Below are 23120 nucleotides of genomic sequence, written 5' to 3'. Positions count from 1 at the left end.
TCTGCCAATGATTGACAGAGGTCTGCACATGTTTTCAAATCCAATTCTTTTTCTTGGAGAGTGTGACTTGTGTGGTAAAAGTATTGTAAAATTTCATTCCACATGGTCAACATGAATACAAACTCTAGTCCTTGCATCTTGTTTGCAATGTTTTCTGCATTTTGTATAGTTTCTCCCTTTTGTGATTGATCTTCAGCTATACTTTCTAATGCATCCCCAATCTTTGAGTAGGACTCCAGAACTGAACTTGTTGCCACTGTATGTGCCTCCCAGTGAGTATTAGATATTTTCTTCTATTATTTACAGCATGAGCAGGTTCAATCTCTGACACATCCACACCTTCGAGAACAATGTCTGTTTTACCACTAGGAATAGGATGATCAGTTACAGTCTCTGACACATCCACATGTTCTGGAATGGTGTTTGTTTCACCAATAGAAGAAGGGTCAGTCTCTGAAACATCTAGAGGTTTTGGAACGATGTCTGTGCTACATGAGAGAAGATGTTGCTTCTGATGGATTTGATTTGAAAAAAAATGTCAGCTTTGGGAGATTTTGGAAAATTTCACTAGTTTTTTGTTTCTTGTCTTCCACCAGTTTACGTTTCAGTATTCCACTTAGTTGGTTACGTTTCATCCTGCCCCTTATCTTAGTTATCTGAACTTAAAAAAAAAGCAAAACCAAATTACACAACGTACACTATTTCATATGCATATATATATGAAAGAAAAAAAGAATCAAGTACATATAACTCAGAAGAATATATCAATAATAAAACAAATTTATTGCAATACATGACAGAATCTGATTTCCTCACATTATTTTGATCTACGTTAGTAGGACGGCCCCTTGATTTAGGTGGGGATAAGTAATAAAAGAGAACAGAAAAATGGGGGAAGAGCGTGTAGTGGAGTGTAAGGAAGTCTAACAAAGTTCTGATTTTTCCCATGATGACTACTTCGATGCTCTTTTTGAAATATCAAATATCAAATTTTTAAAAAAAACTCATTTTTTTTGGTGCCCCCTGTTTTGCTGGTGCCCTCAGCATGTGCTTAGTCTGCCTATTGGGTAAAACAACCCTGCTTTGTCTTGACCAGCTTGATCTGCAAACACACAAGAAACTTCCATACTTGAAGTTTTCATCATTAGAAAAAAGTAATTAGTCTGAATATACTTCTCAAAAAAGAGCAATACATCACAAGGGGGTCTTTCTTCGTTGAAAAAAAAGGAGTATGAATAAATGAGTAAAAAAATTGTGTTCTGAACCTCTCTCATTCACTGAATATTGACCAAATAAAATAAGATGCACTGAACTGTGGGCTGTTTGCAGATTAATTTGCCAGTCGTGCAAGTTCTTCTGTTTTCCTCAAGATGGATTCAGTTTTCAGGTAATTTTATTGCAGCTTGAAAAGATGGTATAAGAAAATAGGAAGATGAAAATGATATCTGAAATTAGTAATTTTTTTAATGTTCCTCCCCCACTAACCTACAAATCTGATACTTTAAATCTTGTTCCCAAATCAAATAAGTCCAGAGATTCGACATCGACTGGGTTTGAAGCAGGAATCTCCAGTGATCTGAGACTCACAGCTGTGGTTTCCCTTCCTCCCTTCAACTTTGAAGCAGCTTCATTAATTTGGATTTAGATTTCAGCCTCAGCTGCTGGTGGGAAAAAAAAAAACATGGCAGGCCTTGAAAAAATATACCCAACTGTGATGCTCTCCTCCAGGCACCGAGAACTGGAAGCCAGTGTCACCCCCCTGCCTTACTCAGCGTGAGCTTTGCTGGAGACTAGACTGTGCATCGGCTCCCTGCTACACCAGTCTGTCTGCTTCACCAGCAAACTCCTCAAGACTCTGCCAGTCTTTACCTTGCCTTGCAAGCAACAATCGGTGAACCCCAGTTCTCCAGAGACATCTCTCTGTAGTGTCCAGTCCCTCTCACTGTACATTTACAGAAATGAAGTGTGCTGCCTCCAAAGGGCCAGTGCACACACCAGCCAGTTGGTTTAACTGAGGACTCACACTTAATTCACTGTAACAGCACTGAAATGGTCTATAGGAAAATTAAAAATAAGTTTATTTTAAAAGAACAGAAATCTAAGTGATACTAAGCAGATATAACAGAAACAGAAAATGGTTAGAAACAGACAAAATAAAACATACTTTCAGTGTTTAAGACTTGACTTTAGCAAGCTGCAATTTTTTCACGTACTGCAAGCCTCCAGCCCTTCTGGCAAGAGGATCCAGCATTCCTGGAATCAGAGGGTGCTGTCCCCTCTGTCCCCTAAGTGATGGATAATTGATGGGTTTCCTCCCCTTCCCAGTAAAGTTTTGAAATGTATTCTTTGAAAAATAAATTCAAAGTTCCTCTCTTCTTCAGAGGTGTAGACCCAGGATGTTTTCCACATCTTCTGGTCAATTTACCTTTTTGATTGGCTTAATCACTTTGTTTACCTTAGATGTAAATGTACTTCCATGGTCTCTGGCCTCACTTTGCTCAGTTTATACTGGAAACACAGGCAAACAGGCAAAACAATATTCATTTGTCTACAACAAACTCGTTTACCCTCTCTACTGAAATTGCTTGGCCTGAACATATTTTAGGAACATTTTCCAGCACACATACATAATCTTTTACACAGGAACCATATATTATGCAACAATATTAATGACCAGAGTGTCACTGGTTTTTATACGAAACTTTCAAGACACTGTTTGGTTAGATAATGTGAAAACAGTGTGTTGGGTGTGCCCTTTGCCAGTTGGCATAAAGGGGCTCATAGGGTCACACCAATTTCATCAGCGCTGCTTTGAAATAAAGCAGACACATACAACAGGAATTTAGGAAGTTTTTTTTACCTGGCCATGTAATTTTCCTCCTTAAGCACACTGTTCTGCAACATAGCCCTCTTAGAATCTTAAATGTCTAGCTGTCCCTCACAATGGTCCCATTCACAGCTTCGCAGAGCAAAAGGCCTCTGTGATATCACAGACACAGGAACTTGGCAGTTACAGCATGTTCCCAAGGAAGGGCTGTACACCCACAGCTAGCTGGCAGAGGGAATGCACTGCTTGGAGGATAGAACATAGCACAAATATGTTTTTTTGAAGCACGAAAAGAGAGATGCTGTGCTTCCTCTACGTGTAGAGAAAAAGCACTCTGATACACAGTGATGGGGAGATGGCGAGCCCATAATAGTCTGCAGCTAGTCAGGACTGTGTATCAGAGTGCTTTTGTTCATTAATGAATATGCAGTGATACTGTAGAGGCTGTTGACATTTTACGAGCTTTTGAAATCTGTCCCAGCAGGGAACATGAGGCATCACAAATGGTTTGCTTTTTTAAAAAAATATTATTTTTGTTTGTTTGGACAGGGACTCTGGGCAGAAAATATTTGCTGAAGAAAAAAACAAAGAATAGTTAGCTGATCACTATCCTTGAGAAGTGGATATTTTCAATGATCTAAGGACAGTGCAGCTTTCTGCAGATGGCTGTTTCTGGCTGCAGGAAAAGGAAAAAAAACAAAGAAACTATTAAGAAAGGAGAGAAAATGAATTGTGAAGGTTTTAAATATCCATAGCTTTAATTAATAATAAATAATGATTATCTGTTGAAAAGCTTTTCTATTAAGGAAGTAGCTTGCCTGGCAGTTGGAGCAGTTTACACTGTGTGCATGTCTATACTGGAGCTGGAAGGTGTAGCCCTAGATACATCTTCAGTGTGGCTAGAACGTTCTGCTGCTCATGCTTCCATGACTATATTTTTATTGTTAGCAGACTAGCTCCACCACAGCTAGTGCAGGTAGATTGTCTTGAGCTGGGAATTACACTTTCCAACTCCAGTGTGGACATATCATCCCTAGTACTGCCTCTGACTCACTGTGCAATGTGGGGCAAGTCATTTTACAGGAGCATTATGAGACTTGACTACTTCCTTTTTTTTAATGAGAGAAAAGGTAGGTGAGGCATTAATATATTTTATTGGAGCCACTTCTGCTGGTGGAAGGGACAGGCTTTTGAGCTCCAAAGAGCTCTTCTTCAGATCTGGGGAAGGTAACCAGAGTGTCCGAGCTAAGTATAAGTTGGGCAGATGATTAAGCATAAGGGGTTCACACATGCTATTCACCTGAGTGCAGAGGACCGGACTAGATGATGTCTCAAAGTCTCTGTGATTCTATGCTGTAGGAAACCACGTAAAATGAAGCAGCCAATTATCAGGCAGGGGTCTTATAAATTGTTGCAATGAGCCAGAAAACCAGTGTCTCTATTGAGGCCAGGATTTTTAGTATCTAGCAGAGTTATGAATTTCAGTTCCCAAGCGTGTCTCTTGAAGGTGCATGCAGGTTTCCTTTGAGGACAAGGACTGAAAGTTCAGATATGAAGTGACTGCTTTGTGAAGTGTTCACCCACGAATGATGTGATATTTTTGTCTTTTATCATTTTTCTGCGTGAGTCCATTCGAGTAAACAGTGATTGTCTGGTTTCACCCACATAGTTGTTGTTGGGGCATTTGATGAACTGGATGAGGTACACCTAATTTATCCAAGGCTCTTGCTCCTTGGCCATAAATTACACACACAGAACATAATTAGCCCACAAAAAATTCATTGCCCACCTCAAAAGCCCATTTCTGCAAACATGCTTACAAAAATATATTGAAATTAAGAGGAAATATCAATTCCACATCTTCTTAAATGTCTTTGGTGACCTCTTGCTTGCTAACTAACTTGTTACAATGGCAAGACTTCCACTGATTTCAATGGGCATTGGTTCTGATTCCTTTATCCACTATCTGAAAATTTGACAGTTCAATTTACACAAAAGAAATAACTCGGAAAGAAAAACCAGTTGTGCAGGCTGCAGAGAGGTGCCCCCCACCTCACTGGTTTGTGGGGATTTTGTTGTTGTTCATTGTAATTTAGATGATCAAAAAGGTAGCTAGAAACACTGAGGGAGCCAACTGTACTGCAACTGGTAAGGCAAGGGAAGTGCTTCACAAAACTGGTACCGGGATACAGGGCCTTTTCAGAGATCTGGTTCCTAACCATTATCAGAAGGGACCAAATGTCAGTGCCATCTGATGGTTGTTCAGACGATTATATATGTGAAATTACATTTGACAGTCTCATGACAGTTCCTGGCAGTTAACTGTCGACATCTCCCTCTCACACACACACAAACCCACCATCACATTGGTACCTTATATCAACAACAAAGCCAAGTATTGACATAAGAAAAGAGACTTGAACTTCTTTCTCTCTTCTTTGGAAGGTAGTTCCTCCAGGAGAGAGGTAAGACAGGCTAGCAGATCGTTGTATGCAAGCCAGACTGCCCATGCTGTACCTTATCTCTAGTAGAATGTTAAGGTCTGCAGTGGTGTCACTCTGGACTTGTCACGAATAGAAAATGTATACTTTAAAGGAAGGGGTGTGTGAGAGGGGATAAGCGGAAGGAAAGGGGTAAGTTACAAAGCATGAAATGCTTCCAATACTTGCATTTACTAGCTGCAGACCAGAGTTTTGCATCACTAGGCAGAAAGAACAAACTGACCTCTTCACAGAAGTGGCGCTCCTAAGATCTTTAATGGCTTGCTTCAGAATCAGTTCTCAATTGAACACAGATATCAGGGGGAGGGGGAAGGAATGGTATAAAAGCACTATGCAAACTTCTGAAGCACTAGTTATGTGAGACACAATCTGGGTCCACAATGTTTTAAAATGCATATCCTGCATAATAATAAACACTGCAGAATCCTCTGCTTTTCTCCCAAGCACCATTCTACATTGGGCCATAAAGTCCAAAGCTTGTAAGCCTCTGACATGTAAGCATGTTTTATGTGAGATGGGGAGACATTAACTTATTGCCTTCATATATAGAGGGTCCTTCCAAACATTATCCACCTCTGACATTGAGGGGAACGGGAGCAAAGAGGCAGGGATTTCCTGCAAACACATTTAACCTTTGACACCTGCAATCGTCATTTCCAGGGCTAATACCAGTATCTGCAGGAGTGCAGGGAGCCTGCTGTTGCTTTTAGCCTTAGGAAATCCTAGGTTCCTTGGGATTAATTTTTTATAATGGCTGTAAGTATAGGGGTACATCGGGAGGTGGGAGAAGGGGAGGGAGTTCTACAAGAAATCCTGCTGCTTGACAGCAATTTTTGCAAAGGTTAGAACAGCCAGCTATGTGATTCGGCTGAGTCACCACTTTTCCATAAAGCAATAAGACTCACCCATATTGTATAAGCACAGTTCTTCCAACAAATATTTGCTTTAATGAACGATGTGCTGCACTGCTGATAAATTATTCCGGCCACAAGTAAATAGTACCTACCAGTTTGCAGGTTTGAACACCACCTGCTGAGGCAGAAACAGGAGCATTGTGTGAAGGGATGGCTGACAAGATCGGTAATGCCTTTTGGAGCTGTTCATTTCTAGGTCACCAGGTCAAATTCAGAAGCAATGAAATGTCCATACCATCAGATGGTGATTTGGTGGCTTATATGAAACAAGCTGGTAGCCTCAGTCTATCCCTTCTGTACAGGTGTTCACCATCCCAGCTTACACAAACTGGATCCCTGGATGACAGCCTCAGCATAGAAGCATAGTAATGAGTAGACACAGAGAATGAATGACTCCTGACTCCTACAGGGGTGATTTATGTCACACATGAGGTAGTGAAAGCCCAGTGGTAAATTACAATTATCCTGCATTTTTGACTGCCTCAGCTGCACTCTGGCTCTGAATCCACCTCCACTGAGCCTACTGCCAACATCCTGCCATTAGAACCACCATTTATTAAAGCCAGATCGACAAAAAAAATATTTCCTTTCTCTCCTCACTCCCTCCTGATTACTTCGGTCTGAGTTTGAAGATGAGCAACATTCAGTCCAGAAATAGCAGTAAGTTTAAGTGCCAATATTTTGCAGACCATTAGGGTTAGGAATGAGTTCTTTATCTCATTGCACAGGCAATGAGAATCTCCCATTTCCAATTGTGCATAGCTCTTGTTCCTTCCTAACATTGGAGGCAAACATTGAGCTTTAATATAAGGGGATTATAATTGAGTTTTCCAAAGGTTAGCGGTTGTATTTTTTTTCCTTCCTCCAATGTGCAGTTGGGCTGATGGTAACAAAACTGCTGGGTTTTCCATACAAGGGGATACTAATAGCTTTTCTGCAAAATAAGTAGTCTAAACAAAATGTGATGTCAAGGTGTAGCTGGTAGCAGTTATGGGCACTCATTTGGGATGAACTGCATTACTAGTGTCTTTGCCATTATGAATTGTGTGGCTGTACCAAACTCACATCAATAAAACCTTCACATCTTACTGCTTTGTTTTGTAGTCTCTGGGAGAAATCCATCCATTAGTGAGGCAGACACTGAAAACTCCCACTGCACAGTGGTTGGATATCTTCACAGAAGGGATTCAGAGACACTGTACTGCCTGTGCGTGGTAAAGCTGGGCTCCAGGCTAATGGGTTGGGAGAGGAGGATATGGCTACTGTGACGGGTTCGGTCACAAAGAGCCCCTTGAGGCTGTCACCTGATGCGTTGGAATTACTTCTGAGCCCATTTTCCACTGCCAGCTTGAGACTCCAGAACCCTGCCTTGTTGAGCCAGACACACTAGTCTGCTGCAACACAGACCCAGGTTTGGTCCACACCCCCAAAGCTGCAGACTATAATCAAAAACTGCTCAGCAAGTCACTTATCTCCAGCACCCAGACACCCAGCTCCCGATGGGATGGAAACCCCAAATAAATCCATTTTACCCTGTATAAAGCTTATACAGGGTAAACTCATAAATTGTCAACCCCCATAACACTGATAGAGAGATATGCACAGCTGGTTGCTCCCCCAGGTATTAATCACTTATTCTGGGTTAATTAATAAACAAAAGAGATTTAGGTGGTTTCAAGTAATAACAGACAGAACAAAGTAAGTTACCAAGCAAAATAAAACAAAACACCCAAGTCTAAGCCTAACACATTTAAGAAACTGAATACAGGTAAATCTCATCCTCAGAGTGTTCCCATAACCTTCTTTCACAGACTAGATTCCTTCATAGTCTGGGCCCAATCTTTTCCCCGGTACAGTTCTTGTTAGTTCCAGCTCAGGTGGTAACTAGGAGATTTCTCATGACTGGCAGCCCCCCTTGTTCTGTTCCACTTCTTTTATAGCTTTGGCGCAAGGCGGGAATCTTTTGTCTCTCTGGGTTCTCACTCCTCCTTCTAAATGGAAAAGCACCAGGTTTAAGATGGATTCCAGTACCAAGTGACATGATCAAATGTCACTGTATGATCTCATTCTCCATTCTTTCAGGGCTGGCCTGCACATACCCAGGAAGATTTGTGAGTAAACACCCATTCACAACCAAGTGTCTTAGTTAATGGGAACCATCAAGATTCCAAGCCACCATTAATGGCCCACACTTTGCATAGTTACAATAGGACTTCAGAGTAATACTTCAACTTTCTAGCTTCAGATACGAGAATGATATATTCATACAAATAGAATGAACAGACTTAGTAGATTAAAAGCTTTGTAATGATACCATACAAGAGACCTTTTGCATAAAACATATTCCAGTTACATTATATTTACACTCATAAACACATTTCCATGAACATATGGAGTGCAACGTCACAGCTACTGATTCAGAAATTACATGGATTCCTACTGTATGGACTATGCTAAAGCCAGCAGCAGAATGGCTGCACAGCAGCCCACACCTGGGCTGCTGGCTGTGGGATACACTGCAGCCCATTAATATCCCTCCGAGTTTCTTGAACAAAGTTCATTTCCCAAGATATTGTCATGGTACCTCCTGTATAATCACTCTATAGGCTGCATCACTGCTGGTGCAAGAGGAGCAGGAGGGGCTCCTGTGCCCTGGGGGATATGCACCCCTGCGGAGAGGAAGCAGCTGTTCCATTCAGGGAGCAGAAATTTAACAGTGTGTGTGGTCAAAACTCCATCAGAGTCCTGAATCAGCACACTCCTTAGGCACCACACATTCCTATGAACATTTCCAAGGTGGAGTGGGGTTTGCAGGCCCTTTCGCTCCTCATGCAGATTTTCTGCAGACAGGACACTACAAAGCCAATCATGCTGGCAGAAACTAGGGTAGGCTAAGACCTAATCGAGCCTTACATCACTGTTTAACTAGAGTGAATAAGAAATTATGATCACACAAAAACCTGGCTCTTCAGTGCACAGTCAACACCAAAAGCAGTAGCAGTTCTTCTAACAGGGACATCTGCTCTCTAGTCAGACAGCTTCAGGGGCTTGCCATTGCTAATGGCACTGACATGCTGCCTCCAGCATGTCACATGATGACCATGTTGCTGTGAGGCTGGCTGGATTCAGTTTGTCCTATATGAGCCATTATTGTTTCATAAAACTTTATTCCAGAGAACTAGCCAAAAGGCTATTAAATCCACTCATTACATCTATACTACTGGAAGATTCTACTACCTTTCTTATTCATTTAAATTAGCCTTGCTTAAAGGAACCCACAGCTTTATATGTAGATCTTTTTCCCCCAAGCAACAGTGTATAAAATATACAGGGTATTTACCATGCAACAATAGTCCTGCAGTTTTACCACACTGTTGTTGCGTGAGGAATATCTCTGATAATAAGGCCTAAAATGAAGACTTCTAACTGATTATCAAGCTCTCGGCTGACTCAAGCTTTTGGACACCCAGGATTCAATGCAAATTAAAGTTCAAGGAACCTAGAAGATTTTAGCTCCAGGCTTTAAACCAAGCTAAAGAGCTAAAAAATTATTTAAAACAGCAGTTCAATCGTTTGCTTACCCAGAATTAATAAACCCCTTCTGCATGTTTCCCCAGATAAGGCTGTGATTCATGTAGCAGACATACCATAGAAGCTCAAAAGGTCAAAAAAATGGCAACAACTACAAATTTTTTTAAATCACCCTAGAATTCACTCTGTTCCTCTGGCTATTTTAGTATCGGTAAATAGCTCTTTACGTTTTCTGACCTAAGCAGTTCCGTTTGAGAAGTTTCCCAGCCTGGATGTTCCTAAAATGTTACCAAATGATTAAACACAAATCCTTAAATGAAGAGAGTAGGTTTTATTAAATATCCTAGAGCAGCGCTGTCTGCCCGCACTCATGCCCAAGTCTGGCTGCTGGCTGATAAACGTTTTGGCTTTAAGATATTACTTATTAGCATGCCTGTACATTTCTACCTCACACAGTCACCCAAGGGTGATTGCTATCTGTTAATTGAATTCCATGCCAGCAACTGTGTCTTTGTGTGCCTGCCATTATAATTTTGAGGATTGTGACTTCATTTCCTATTTACAAGTTGCAGTGATTATACCGCTCGCGCACACACACACACACCAATTTTCGGTGGGTCAGAGGAAAATCACGTGAAATTTACACGTGCTTGTTATTTATGCTATTTTTTTTTTAAGTGCAAACATTCGGGGCTTTACCTGAAATGGAATAAACGCGGGTGGAATAGAATGAGATTCTTAACTTTAGGAGGAAGGTTGCTGCTGACAAGAATGTTCACACAAAATCCTCCAACCATTTTAACTGCACATATATCCTCTCAGTGCAACACCACCACTTTGTACTTTCACAGCACCTTTCATTGAGGATCTCAAAGTAATTCACTAACATTACAGAATTTAATGTCACACAGGCTGCAGAGGTCCTTAAGTAATGTTCTCTCCATTTTACAGATGAGAAAATGGAGGAACACAGAAATGAACTTGCCCAAGGTCATATGGCAAATTTGTGGCAAACCAAGCAATAGGATCCAAGTGTGAAATCCTGGTCCTACTGAAATCAATGGCAAAACTCACATTGACTTCACCCTGAACCTTCTGCCTCTGAGGTCTGTATTTTTAACAAGATTGCAGATTTTCTGGCTCCCAGAAGCAACAGCAGTAGTTCAAAGATTCTACAGATGGGAAAACTCCAAGAAGTTCAGAGATGTTTCTGGGGTTGGATAAACCTGCTTATCCAAACCAATCTGAAATATAAGTATAAAAAACAGGGGAGTAGTAAGGAAGTGAGTATGCAGGCAGGAAAATGTAAACGTTTGTATGGATGTGTCTATACCACTGCCTGTGTTAAACCTCTGAGCACGCGCAGTACCAACTCCATGTTTCCAGAAGCCTGAGCAGACTGACTGGGTGCCATACTCACGTGCTGAGTCTTCTCTCCAATAAACCTGTCTATTACGTGATTTATTAAATATTACATGATCTTCTTTAGATAGGAAAGCTTAGGAGCACATTTCCTTCTAAAAGGTTCCTAATATTTGCTGAGTTTTGTCTGGGTCAGATTTATTGCAAAACTAGCTTCTCTCATGGTATTTTATTGTTTCTGCTTCCAAAATCAGGAAATGCCCAGCTACATTCAAATAAACACCTTGGAAAGTTAAAAAGATTGTTTTGAACTGGAAAAAGTTCAGATCAGATTCAGTTTAACTTCTAGGGGACTTCTTATCTTATCCAAATCCAGTCTCACACTTGGGTGCCCAAAATTATTGGAAACTTTTAACCTTAATCTCTCTGTGCCTCAATTTCCAATCTGTAAAATGGGGATAATACTACCCCTTCACCTCACAGTGATGTTGTGAAGATAAATCAATGTTTGTGAAGCAGTCAGATTTTACACTGATGGGCACCATATAAAAGCCTATGAGGAAATTAATAATTCTATCTCCAGAGCTGAGTTTGAATAGCATGCAGTAAAAAAGGCCTGGGGGCACACATCAAACAAAGAGGATAATACAAAATATTGAATAGCCGCTCATTAAGTGCACACTGCCCATCCTGTGCACTGAGGGAGCATGTGATCATGTAATTAAAGACTATCACAATGCATACACACAAAGGGGCTAAATTAAGTTTGCATAGGTTACCTTAATCCTAGCATTTCCCAACATGTGCATGCTTGATTTTGCAACCTTAATAACATTTATTTAATGTAGTTTGTGTGTGTGTGTGTATAATTGTATAGCATTTATAATCACTCATCATTCATTACTGCACATACAACATTGTGGACAATGTTTAGACATTAAAAATCTCAGCTCACTGATTGAACAGAGAGTATAGTAGAAATAAATATCAATGTATTTCCTAAATATTTGCATAATGAGCTATTTAAATGCAAGAGATTCTAACATATGTAAACAATTGGAAATACTGTATATGTGAAAGTCTAAAGCGGATGCCAGAAATATACCTAGTTCCTTGTAAAATCATGTGATTTAGGAGTCAACCACAGCATATTTTAAGGGTTTTATGTATTCAAGCACTGCAGATTATAAATACATATTATACTCAAAAAGATAACATATTTTATCCAGTATATTTAGTCAGTAAACTGATTGGGTTAAAACAATGGGTGCCACTGTAATAAATGGGCATTAATTACTGCTCAGTTACAATGGAATTCCTATTGAGTTCTGCAGTGCATGACATCCAAATGGATACAAAGAGAATTCAACATGATCAAGTCTAATACGACAAACACCAGAGGCAATAATTTTCTCCTTGTCATAAAGTTGCCAAATTACATAACATGCAGTTTCTGCTGCAAAGCTTTTTCAGGACTTGACTTATAGCAGCGCAGCCATCGGCCACTCAGAGACTCTCTCTATCAAAGTAAGTTCCTGTCATGTACTGCAGTCTTGGTTTGATGAGAGATTTTCACAACGGTATCTCCAAGGGCACCTAAAAGAAGCTCGGTTGAGCCAACACTGGTTTATTCTGGCTTGGCATGGAGGGGAATAGAATGCTGAGGGATGGAGAGAGCAATACGACTTTCAAGGCAAAAGTTTTCTTCATGTTAATAACCAGCCTGAACTTAGCTGTCAAGGAAAGAAACAATGCATGTTGTAATTAGTAGCGAGGCTTCATACTGACTAATTACCACCTTTGCAGAAACCAACTTTTGCATGAAGGACCAAAAGCAGTTACAGCACATCCATGTAGTCACACCACTGAGCTCAAAACTGTCCAAAGTAAATGTGCAGTGGATTTTCTCTCTCCCCCATCCCTTGATGAAGAATGCACATTGTTAAACACAGGCTGTTTTTCGCTGTTGAGCATTCTGTATTTGTACACTGGGGAGATTTTGGACTATGGGCTGAGCAGTCCTTAGCACAGTTAGGAGGGATGTGTCTGATATGTCCTTTCAGGCACCTTTCTGCTCCCTTGATCCTGGGGCCATCTGGGTACCAGGCCAGGCCTATGCATATATGACAGCAGCTTCCAGGGGCCCCAAGGGGCTGCTGCAAAAGTAATCAGGGCTCACAGGGGGATAAGGATATCCCATCCATGCCTGCTTTCACAAGCCAGTCCTCCTATGGGGGAGGCTTAGGTTGGGTATTAGGAAACACTGTTTCACCAGGAGGGCAGTGAAGCACTTGAAAGGGTTACCTAGGGAGGGGGTGGAATCTCCTTCTTAGAGGTTTTTAAAGTCAGGCTTGACTTTAAAATAACTGTCAAATAACTGTCCCAGACATACTCGTACTTTGGCTGCTGTCGCATGTCTATAAACTGTTCTTTGTGATTTCTCCACTTCCCCAGCTCTCATGCCTGGATTTCTGGAGCCTAGAAAGAAGAGAAAAGTAACTCCAACTGTTTATTTTTTTAAACTCCACCTTTTAATCAACTAGCCATTAAAAAAAAATGTGATTCATTATTCGTTAGCAGTATCACATCAGCAGAGAGATGAATGGTTCGTTTTCTCTCTCGGATGGGGATGCCTTTATTGTATTAACATGAGTTTATTTATTTAGAGTCCCTTGAACCAAAAGTTCAAATGCTGGCAGGCTCAGCTCAACCCTTCGTCCTTCCATGGTAGTGACATTAAATACCACACAGGTCGTTCCCAACTCATGGGCCTGTCTGCTTTGTGTAGTTATAGAGGATTCTATGGCACTGTGCATAAAAGAACAGGTTTGCCCTGTGTCCTTTGCTAAACCTTTCCCTTTCTCTCCTGCCTCCAGGCTGTTTTACAGAATGCTGTGAGCTGATTGGCTGCCACCCTCCATCACAGGCATGCTGTGTGTATTTCATTTTGGAAAATTATTATGGAACCTGTGGGGTGAAAGGAGCTATATTTTGGAGCCATAGTATTTGTGTTTATTTAATCAAAATTGTAAAATACATGTTTAGGTGCCCATCCAGTGCTCTGGGTGCCTATCCCAGAGATCAGGGATAGTCAGTTCTTTTTCCTTAGGGAGAGCAGAGCTCATTGATGGATCTGGGTTGGGAGGGTTTGGGGGCTGGTATGGGGAATGTGGTTGCTGTGGTACCAGAGAGGACCTTCTGCACTTGGAGGGAAACAGACCCTTTAAGGCATTTTTTCATCTCTGATCATTTTCAGACCCAACTTTGACCCAGCGTTTCCCCAAACAGATTATTGTCAAGTGGGATTAGAATTTGGGGAATGACAGCCTGGCTTCCTGTCTCTTTCCAAGATGCAAGGGTTTCTATGGGATTTAGAAAAAGAGGGGAACATGCTAGGAAAGCAAAATTTTACCATTCCTTCCCTCTCTTCAGCCAGGACCCATAGATGCGAGTTCCCCTCCACTTGCAGAAGGGGCATTCTTTGATCCCCTTCCGCAACCCAATTCTGTCCTGCTCACTTCTCCCTGCAGACTCAGTCAGTATCCTTCTGCCTTTGCCCCAGCAGGCTTCTTGCCCCTCTTTCCCCACCTATATTTAACAAGCCACTTTCCCCTTGCAGACCTGCTCCTTTCACTTCCCCTGGCTTCTTTTCCCTGATGGAATGATATCCCTTCCCCTTCTTCCTACAGTCTCTGGGCCTCACCAGAAGACTCAACCTAGGACTGGAGCAGAAGCCACTTCTGCTGGGATTCCTGGGAACCTCTAAGTTCTATGTGGCAGGCACCAACTTGCAGCTCCTAGCTCAGCAGCGGCAGCAGGCAAGTGGATGGGGCGGGGAAGGGGAGGAGCTGCAGCTGCGGTACCACCAATTGGCTGGAATGAGCCTATGAAAGTGGCCCCAGATGTCTTGAGTGACCAGAGTCCCCCAATACATCTGTATGTTTTGCACACCTCTAGGACAGCTCTACCTTAGGTCCAAAGTTAGCCTCAATTGGGAATTATTTAGCAAAGCCATTTAAATGATTCATCTAACAGTGCTGCTTTGATATTTCATCACCTCTTCATTTTCTCAAACTGGTCTTTTATGAGCCCAATCCTGCAAATGGATCCACAAAATCATGGACACTTACTCCTGGACAGAGCCCCCTTAACTTCAGTAGGGCTAGGCAGATTATAAGGGTCCACCCTTTGCAGATTCAGTGTCTAACTTTGCTTGCTTTTTTGGGATGGGTGGGGGAGCAGAGGAATAAACACGTGAAATGTTCTTCTGTTCTAGATATATATGAAAATACCAGAAGGAATCAGGTCATACAATCTTGAAGAGAAGGAGTTGTTTTTATATGGCCATGAATGATATGCCTGTGGAAGTTAAAGTTAAAAGAAAGGTTACTGCAACTGTAAAGGCATATGAGCTGGTTCTGCACCACTAGCTGTTTATACTCCAGCGATTGAGAGTCTAATTGAGACTGTATAATTATCTCCTCACCATATAGGGTGAAGCGTGCAGTCACTCAGTGGATAACATTGGTGAAAAGCTACATGGAGAACAGGCTGCAATGCATAACAGGATCAATTTTGTTTTTAACATTTTATCTATATTTAACTGGCTGAAACAGGTGGGAATAAACATCATGTCAGGTTCTGTGTTATGGACTATGGCTTTGCTTTTGTAAAAATAAAAACAATAACAACCATATTATAGCTACCATAATTTGTTTCAAATACATTTACCAAGAGCAAGATGTGCTAAAATATTTAACTGGTAAATAAAATTCCCTATAAACTTCTTGAGAGATCTTCAAAGTACAGGGACACTGGATGCAGAATGTGCATTTTATAGTGTACTCATTTTATTATCATAATACTTAAGTGTATGTATTCACTTGTATAGACACACACACATCTATATTCACTCTTGCAACCCTAAAAAGCCTAAAGTAGGTGTGCTGACTACAGATTTTTGCATAACTTTATAATATATTGCACATCTTTCATTTTTTATTGGTATTAATAGTAACAGCTCCCACACAAATGCTACTGTATTGACATTCAGGTAAGTTGTGTAACCACAAAATCCTGTGAGCTTTGGAAACTTCAGAGAACGAGTAAAGTTCATGCTCAGGCTAATCCTGCATTCCTTGACTGGCTTCAGTAGGAGTTTTGGGTATGGAATGCAGGTCAGGCTTTTGGTACCAGAAAGAAGAAACTAAATCTGATACATGAGCTTAATTTTTTTAATATATAAAATTTATGTGCCACTTTAATACATAGGACTGCATGCTATTTATTTATTTATATATTTTGAACTTCTTCAAGCCAGATTGTCAAGATGATTTCAAACAAACAAAACAAAAAAAAAAGACATGAAACAGGTCTAGGGACCAGGATTTTGTTTCGGAGCTTTGAAACTCATAATCAAGGAACGTTCAGGAGAGGGATTCCACTGATGTTTTTACCCAGTGGATGTTTATTTTTCTCCAGTGCAATTCTGGGGCACTGTTTGTGTTGGCATTCATGCACTAAAAGTCAAATTTATGTCAGCGCCACACAGATCGACTATCAGATATTGCTATTAACATTGACATCAAAATCATCAAGAAATTGCCTTCCTTTAAATTAATTATCAGCATTGTATTGGCATGAATGCATAATGACATTATTCATGCAAATAATTAAAGGAAATGCACAGCAAAAACACATTAGAATAATGGCACAAAATGTCATTATTCTGGCTTCTTGACAATCAGATACTCTTCGTTTTAGGCATAATAAACGTTAAGGTTAACATAAAGAGACAGGAAACCTCAGTGGAAGCCTGACAGGTGCACTTATTGGTGCCGGGATTTATTTAGTGTATGAGCTTGTAGGAGTAAAAGTGGATCTTCTTAAACTTGAAAAAAAAATTATATCATTTTTTTCCCAGTGCGATGATTTATACTGTTATTGTCTACAGATATATGCTATTTTGTTGTTGCCAATTTCAAGTCTCAAAGGATCTTTGGCACCAAAAGGTTGCTGTTATTAAAATACTGGTGTCTTTATGGAGCACGGCAGAGAAATAATTAACCTGAAAAGCTCTGAGGTTATCTCCCTCCACCTCCTCCCAAAAGGTAATTATTACTGATCAGTGCACAGGGATAGAGAATGAGTTGTGATTACAGTCCATGTCTGTGTTCTCTTAATTTGACCTGTGAGGGACTAAGTTACTTTTTTATCAACAGCAAAAAGACTGTCCACTTCAGGAGAATAAACATTACTAACAACTCAGTGGTGTATGCTGGCTTACTGACCAACTGGACACATGTTTTACACAATGTCCCTGGTCAATGCAAGATTACTCTCTTGGTCCTAATTCTATGCTTGATTCAGAGATCTAATAGAAATGCTGCAAGAGGAGACTTTCTCTGGGACAGTGGGGCTGGCACTTCTAGTTAGTGTCCTTGCTAGGAACAGGAAGCAGAAAACAAGACAGAACAAGAGTTGTCCCAAAATTTCAGATCCTCAAAGAAGGGTTTTTTAAATATTTTTTTTAAAATAGGCAGGTCTGGGGGAGATGTATCTTATTTCATCCCGCTATCAGGAGAAAGGCCTCCCCTGGTGTACTGTGTCCAATTTTGGTCACCAACGTATAGAAAGGATGTAGAGAAACTGAAAAGGATCCAGAGGCGAGCGACAAAGATGATCAAAGAGATGAAATGAAAACCATATGAGCAAAGACTGAAGGAACAGGCTATGTTTAGTATAGAAAAGAGGAGATTAAGCGGGGACATGATAGTGGTCTTCAGTTACATGAAAGGCTGCCATAAACAGATGGAGGAAAGTTGTTCTCTCTTGACACAGAGGGCAGGACAAGAGGCAACGTCAAACAATAGCACAGCAGTTTTAGATTAAATTTCAGGAAAAACTTCCTACCTGTAAGAACAGTAGGACAGTGGAACAATCTGCCTAGGGAGGGTGTGGAAGTTCCTTCACTGGAGGTTTTCAAAAGGAGGCAGGATAGCCATCTGTCTTGGATGGTTTAGACATAACAAATCCTGCATCTTGACAGGAAGTTAGACTAGATGACTCTTGCAGTCCCTCCTAACCCTTTGGTTCTATGATTTCAGGAGAAATCATAGGACTTGGAGTCAGGAGATCAGGGTTTTATTCTTGGTCCTAACACTGGCCCATGTATTCTCAGGCTAGTCACTTATTTGCTCTTGCTTCTGAGTTTTCCCATTACTAAAATGAGGATAATGCTTCCTACCCCACCCAGCTGTTTTAAGGTCTAAAGTAGCTAACATTTCTAAAGGGTGCCATGGTCTTTGATAGAAAGCATTATATAAACTCAATACATTATTTTCTAGCATGCAGAAGTGTGCAAGGTACTTCACAGACAGTACACAAGAAATGAGCTTACAAATCCATGTATGTCAATATTTACACTCTCACCAGCCAGAAGTTCAGACTAGCAGATCCTGATGTAAAATCAGGGCCTAAAGGCAAACATTCAAAGTGTTACAGCTACACAATCATGCTGTTTCTGTTTAGACATCTTGGGGGTTCAAAACATTTTAGTTTTAATGTTTGTATCAGAGGAGGGTAAAACACTTATTCTTGCAGGCAATGCAGGGCGTTGGGAACAACCTGAATCACAATCAGGATCAATGTTTATTACAAATGGCGCAAGAAGAGGAGTCAATAATGATTTACACTTTTACTGTTTTTAACTTGAAAAGGGAGTGTCTGCTCTGCTCACTTTCAAGGTATGCTCTATCTGATCTAGTGGTGAAATACCAAGGCTGCACTTGAAACACTTTGTTTTGTGACGCCCTGAGCCTCCCACTACTGTTTAACAATCCAAGCCTGGCTCCTAATCTATCAGCAGACAGGTCAGACTTGGACCCATAATTTACAATTATGTTAATTAGTTCTATGACATGTCTTGCAACATTTTATTGATAATGTGAAATGTATTATAAGTATCGCGTGCTTGTAGAGCTGCTGCCACTCAGGGATTTTTGTACATAAGGTATTACATCTCAAAAGCCGTGAAAAAAGCCTTTAAATAAATAGCCTGGTACAATCCTTCCTTCAAAGTCTACAAATCCACAGTCTATAAATTCACAATAAGATTTACTATGTAAATCAAGCCTGGATCAACACAGGACTATACTGCGTGGGAGGAACACCATGAGCTAGGGCATTCGTGGCGTGGATTGCATTTTAACACAGAGACTTTCCCATTCCCAGGTACATTGATCCCCTCCTCAATAGTCACAATCACATACCAGCCCTGTGGCAATGACCACAATTGCTTATATGGTAAAAGAAGATATTTCATGTATGTTTAGTGTCTTTTAATGTAATTTAGCATCTGAAGACCGAATAGAGAAGCTGATGCCCTGTCACTAGTCATTTATCCACAGACCTCCATGGACCACCTTTTGAGAACCTCTGAGACAACAGCAATGGCATTTGGATGAGGATGAACCTTTGTAAAAATCCATTGGAAACAAACATTACAAATTAGAAGCTTCCCTGAAGTTTACCAAAACCTGTTGATAAGAGAGTTTTGACTTTCCTAAAGTCATGTGATGAGATGAAATCAGAACCCTGGAAAGGGCAGGAAAGTATACAGCTTGGAAGCAATAAAACCCTAGAATATCACAGTCTTCATGACATAATTCAAGACTAACTCAAGGCCTTATCTCTTCTCCATCCAAAAATTCAAACACATAAAATCAGCTTTGAAATCAGCCTGTTTTTCCTTTGTCTAACTGTGTCTGATAAATGAAAGAAAGAGCCTCTTATGCTCCCAAGCCATTCCCCACATCCACATTGAATATCCTTCCGAGGTTAAAGGAATTTGAATCCAATATAGCGCCAATTGGAAAAATATTCAAAGAATGAAACCCCACCCAACTATGTCTGTGCTACAAACCCACCAAGTGTCGTTGTTCTCTGATTGGCACAAGTCACAGCTCAGGTTACCCAGTCTCAGAGCTGTCCATGACTTTCGGAAGTCAGGATCATGTTATCTGTCATCTCCCCTGATCTAAGCAATGGAAACTTGTATTCTACTCTCTGGCCACGTTCACCTCTGCCTGTAGAGCTGGCACCTGACAAGCAAGTGTGAAATAAGGATGTGATCTGCTAGCAGAAGCTGCAGCAAAAACGCCCCAAACCAAAAATACACTGTGCGATCTAATTATGTATTGTATATGATCAGTCCTGATTAAAAACAGAACAGAATACAGCCTCACTTCTAACCAGATGGAAGGAGGAGATAGAGGTGAGACCCAGTGCTTCAAAATCTCACTTGTGGTTATAGATGTTTTTTACACTAAGCTGGAAGGAAAATAGTGATTTATGTGTTGGGTATCTAAGGACAGCAAAATTACCACTGCCATTCCAAGAGCCAATGGTATGAATTACCAATCACTTCTAACTGGAAGGGATGAGTTAGAGTCCAGGGGTTAAAGCAGGGTATTAAGAGTCATGACTCGTAGCTCAGCTCCGCTATGCACAAGTCATTTTAACTGCTCTGTGCCTCAGTCTGTCACCCTACCCAATAGCTATAATGATGCCCTGCCCACAAGAGTGCTGTGCTTAAATAATTATTTAAATGAGCTTTGAGATGTCAGATGCAAGTTCCTATATAATGGCAAACATTAACAGACTTGCTCATATAACTTCCAGCCAGCCATGTCTACCAGCCTCACTGATAGCAGAGTATCCAGCTAGAGAGCAAAGTCTGAATTCAGAGACTGTGGCAGATGCTCTGCATTGCTCTGAATTCCTGCAATGGGGTTTGGTATCCTGGAGTCAGCTGGACTAACCCCAGTAAAGCAATGACACAACATGAAGAAAGGGGACAGGCTGCCTACGGCCATGTGCTGTATTCACATCCCACTTAAAACTCCCATTGATTTCAGTGGGTGAAGGCAGCTGAGGGGTGCACAACCAGATCCCTGCTAAGAGCCAAACAAGTGACAGTTCCTGAAAAACTGAATTCAAAACAGACATGTCTGGCCATCATTGTGAAGCTTCACTTGCCTGCCTGCGAGAAGCAGACTACACACAATCATAGTTTACAGGCATGTGGGGTTTTCAGTTCTTTGTCTTGGCCATATCTTGAAGATAAAAAAACTCTCCACAATCAATTCCAGATACACAAGATCCTGTGCTCAACTGTTTGCCAAACCATAATTATGAACAATAATCTTACCGATAAAGCAGCCTCTCCCTTCCACCAAGGTGCCTGGTCTGCAGTAGAGCAATTTCAAACACAGTTATAGAGCACCATAAAACAATATAATAGCAGATAAGAAGCCAGATAAAGTGGTGAACCTGATTCTCTCCACAACACCTTGGCATCAGTGTAGCGCCACTGGGCGCAGTCCTCCATGTGTGTTGTGTTTTGCGTCGGCGCGAAGTGGATACCAGAATACTGCCATAGTGTTCATTTTGCATCAGTGAAATGACTACACAAAGGTAATAGAGGGTCAGGCCCTTTAACTTCAGTGGAGTTGATCTTGATTCACAGAACTTTAAATGAGAGCATAATCAGGCCTGATGTTATTCGATGTCGTGAGGGGAAGGGGTATCCATGCAGCAAGCAGCCAAGATTAAAACCCAAAACACCTCTGGAAAAACACAGCGTTTGCAGATTTATTTATTTTTGAAAGTGCAGAGGGTGGGAGCAAATGTTTTTTCTGTTATCTCCTGTGGGAGTAAGCTGGGAGGTCCAGCATTCTTTCTACTTACACAAATGCTGCTTGCCTCCCTGTGATGAGCAGCTGCAATCATTCCACTGCCACGTCCTTTCCTTTCTTTGCTGTGATTTAAAATTAGCAGTGCTGTGTGCAGGCCACAGCTGAGGAAACACTCACCCATAGCTCATCAGGCCCTTTAGAACTGACCACTAAAATAACTCCTGCCTCAGACAGCTGGGGAGTTTTTAGTGCACATATCACTGGCCATCGGGGATATGCTACCCTTGATGTGAAGAGCACACCAAACACCAACATATGGGAGCTAGCTTGGCTGCTGGAGCTGCAACCCATCTTTCTTGGGTGTAGCTACCAATGCCACGCAATTTATTCTAGATAGTGTCTTTCATTCACTGCATCACAAAATGCTTTACATTGAGTCAATCACAGCTGAGGAAGATGACTAGATGAGATATTTTTGTCATATTTTTACAAAGGCAGGCAGACTCCCCAGAGAAAGTATTTATTCCTGGGCTGAGACCCAGGAAACTGATCAGTAGGCACAGAAACTACCACTGCAGGAAACTCAGAGTAAAACAGCCCTTAGGGTTTCACCAGACAACATGATCAGTGCAAGACAGAAGAGAGCTTCTTGTAATTCAGTGCTTTAACAACTTTCAGGTGAATGACATGAAATTTCAAGAAGAGTCTTCAGCTGCAAGAAATGCCCATTCAGTCCATCAAGGTTCATCCTGATAAATGCCTTGGTTTTGGTTTGCCAGCAAATTCAAATTGATTAAAGTTGCACTGATATTGTTCTGCAAGGAACCAAGAAACTTAATTCATTTGAATCCCAAAAAGAGACAGACAGGTGTGTCCGTGAGCATGCACGTACCCACATCCATATTTAAAATGCGTTCACCTGGGATACATAAAGCCTGAAATACTTTCACTTGGGCTGCAAAAGGAAGAGCGATTAATCGATTCTGAACTTCTTAATATTCAGTGGAAGAAAACTGCAAAAAGAGATTTAACCCCTAAAAAATTAACAAAAAAACACATATAAACCCCCAAATCCTGCTTGGAAGAATTACCAAGCTAAATTGCCATAAATATGAGAAGGTGAAAAAAAAGTGAGGGAAGGTTGTTTTTTATTTTTAATTTGCATTCAACAGGAGAGAGATTTATGCATGAGATGCAAATTACTATGTGTTATTTACACATCTGAAGGAAAACAAATCTTGACTGTAAATGTTTAGAGGGCATATTATTTTTAAATATGAAAGTGGTA

At 40.9% G+C, this 23120-nt stretch overlaps 2 long non-coding RNA genes across 3 annotated transcripts in view; both read right to left on the bottom strand.

The window, feature by feature from the left end:
- The window catches only part of LOC142046589 (uncharacterized), a 70457-nt gene that overhangs the window by 30033 nt on the left and 17304 nt on the right, over window positions 1-23120 (bottom strand). The window lies entirely within an intron of this gene.
- Window positions 12321-20156, bottom strand: LOC116817542 (uncharacterized). Its single transcript, XR_012655576.1, has 3 exons — window positions 20063-20156; window positions 13440-13613; window positions 12321-12868 (listed from the first exon to the last, which is right to left on the bottom strand). It is a non-coding gene; the product is annotated as an uncharacterized LOC116817542 (long non-coding RNA).

Source organism: Chelonoidis abingdonii, chromosome 3 (genome assembly GCF_003597395.2).
Source record: "Chelonoidis abingdonii isolate Lonesome George chromosome 3, CheloAbing_2.0, whole genome shotgun sequence".
Classification (NCBI taxonomy): domain Eukaryota; kingdom Metazoa; phylum Chordata; order Testudines; family Testudinidae; genus Chelonoidis; species Chelonoidis abingdonii.
The sequence above is the reverse complement of the archived record's forward strand: the minus strand, read 5'-3'. Positions and strand labels throughout refer to the sequence as shown.